Here is a 3,034-nt window from a genome sequence, read left to right on the forward strand (position 1 = left end):
ATACATCACAATGTAACTAGATTATTGTCTCTAGTGCAAGTGGGAGACTGTTGGAAATATGCCCTAGAGGCAATAATAAAATGGTTATTATCATATTTCCTTGTTCATGATAATCGTCTATCGTTCATGCTATAATTGTATTAACAGGAAACACTAATACATGTGTGAATGAATAGATCACAATGGGTCCCTAGCAAGCCTCTAGTTAGCTAGCTCGTTAGTCAATAGATGATCATGGTTTCCTGATCATGGACATTGGATGTCATTGATAACGGGATCACATCATTGAGAGAATGATGTGGTGGACAAGACCCAATCCTAAGCCTAGCACTAGATCGTATTGTTCGTATGCTAATGCTTTTCTAATGTCAAGTAGCTTTTCCTTCGACCGTGAGATTGTGCAACTCCCGGATACCGTAGGAGTGCTTTGGGTGTATCAAACGTCACAACGTAACTGGGTGACTATAAAGGTGCACTACGGGTACCTCCGAAAGTGTCTGTTGGGTTGGCACGAATCGAGATCGGGATTTGTCACTCCGTGTGACAGAGAGGTATCTCTGGGCCCACTCGGTAGAACATCATCATGAGCTCAATGTGACTAAGGAGTTAGTCACACGATGACGTGCTACGGAACGAGTAAAGAGACTTACCGGCAACGAGATTGAACAAGGTATAGGTATACCGACGATCGAATCTCGGGCAAGTTCTATACCGACAAACAAAGGGAATCGTATACGGGATTGATTGAATCCTTGACATCGTGGTTCATCCGATGAGATCATCGTGGAGCTAGTGGGAGCCACCATGGGTATCCAGAACCCGCTGATGGTTATTGGCCAGAGAGGTGTCTCGGTCATGTCTGCCTGTCTCCCGAACCCGTAGGGTCTACACACTTAAGGTTCGATGACGCTAGGGTTATAGGGAATTGTTATACGAGATTACCGAAAGTTGTTCGGAGTCCCGGATGAGATCCTGGACGTCACGAGGAGCTCCGGAATGGTCCGGAGGTAAAGATTGATATATAGGACGGATGGTTTCGGACACCGGAAGTGTTTCGGGCATCACCGGTAACGTACCGGGACCACCGGGACCACCGGAGGTGGTCCCGGGGGACCACCGAAGGGGGGCTGCGACCCCAAGAGGTAAGATGGGCTAAGTGGGGGTGGGAACCAGCCCCTAGTTGGGCTGGTGCGCCTCCCCACTCAGCCCATGGCGCTGGGGAAAGAAAAAGAGGGGGGAACCCTAACTCAGGTGGGCCTTAGGCCCACCAGAGGGGTGCGCCACCCCTTCCCCTTGCCCTGGCCGCCACCCCTCTCCCATCTAAGGGCTGCCGCACCCCTTAGGGGTGGGAACCCTAAGGGCTGCGCCCCCTTCCCCTCCCCCTATATATAGATGAGGTTCGGGGCTGTTTGAGACACGGTTTAATCTCTCTCTCTCTCGGCGCAGCCCTGCTCCTCTCCCTCCTCCTCTCTGCCGGCGCTTGGCGAAGCCCTGCCGGGAGACCTCGTCTCTCCACCAACATCACGCCGTCGTGTTGCTGGTCTTCTTCCCCAACCTCTCCCTCCTCCTTGCTGGATCAAGGTGCGGGAGACGTCACCGGGCTGCACGTGTGTTGAACGCGGAGGTGCCGTTGTTCGGCACTAGATCGGAATCGCTGCGAGTACGACTCCATCAACCGCGTTCTAGCAACGCTTCCGCTTAGCGATCTTCAAAGGTACGAAGATGCTCTTACCCCTCTCTCGTTGCTGGTCTCTCCATAGGAAGATCTGAACATGCGTAGGAAAATTTTCGAATTTATGCTACGTTCCCCAACAGATCTCCCCTGCGTGCTCCACCAGCGGCAGCCCGCGCACCATGTCAGCCCGCCCCATGCGCCGGAGTGCGTCGAAGTGGAGGTGGTCGAGCCTGGCACGCCACTTCCATGCCTCGTCGCCGCCATGTGCTGCCAGGCAGACGGGGTGTGCGATATCCAACCGCACGACATACAAGCGTCTGCCGTTTCGGTGTACCTGAGCCAGCTCGTTCTGGCGTCGACCGTAGAGCGTCAGGACGTCGTCGCGGATCTTGGTGGTGCAGCCGTGCTCATCCAGTTGTCCGAGGCTGATGATGCTTGTCTTGAGACGCGGGATGTAGTAGACGTCGGTGAGGGCACGGTGGTCTCCATTGCGCACGGTGAACGTGACCGTGCCGCGACCCCTGATGGCCACGCTGGAGCCGTCTCCAAACCTGACGCTGCCCGTGACGCCCTCGTCCAGCTCCGTGAACGCGGACCGATCGCCAGTCATGTGGTTGTGTCACGCCCAAGATGCGACCCTATCCTCAATTTGGCACGAGGGCCTCGTCAGGGATAGAAGCGCATCTCTTCGTGTCACAAGAATGGATATCGTTACAAGTACATGTACTGAAAAGAAGAGATATATAAAGAGTTGGCTTACACTCACCAAAAGCTACATCAGAGTCACACCAGTACATTACATAAACATCAAGAGTAAGAGCAGGGTCCGACTACGGACGAAAACAAACGACAAAAGAAGAACGACGTCCATCCTTGCTATCCCAGGCTGCCGGCTTGGAACCCATCCTAGATCGATGAAGAAGAAGAAGAAGTAGCAACTCCAAATGAACAATCAACACGCTCGCATCAAGTAACCTTTACCTGTACCTGCAACTGGTGTTGTAGTAATCTGTGAGCCACACGGGACTCAGCAATCTCATTTCCAAAGGTATCAAGACTAGCAAAGCTTAATGGGTGAGGTATGGTTAAGTGGTGAGGTTGCAGCAGCGGCTAAGCATATATTTGGTGGCTAACTTACGAGTACAAGAAATAAGAGGGGGAAGATCTACGCATAACGGACGTGAACTACTGATGATCAAATGAATGATCCTGAACACCTACCTACGTCAGGCATAACCCCACCGTGTCCTCGATCGGAGAAAGAACTCATGAAAGAGACAGTCACGGTTACGGACACAGTTGGCATGTTTTAATTAAGTTAACTTCAAGTTATCTAGAACTAGTGTTAAACAAAGTTTC

Source organism: Hordeum vulgare, chromosome 1H, assembly GCF_904849725.1.
Source record: "Hordeum vulgare subsp. vulgare chromosome 1H, MorexV3_pseudomolecules_assembly, whole genome shotgun sequence".
Classification (NCBI taxonomy): Eukaryota; Viridiplantae; Streptophyta; class Magnoliopsida; order Poales; family Poaceae; genus Hordeum; species Hordeum vulgare.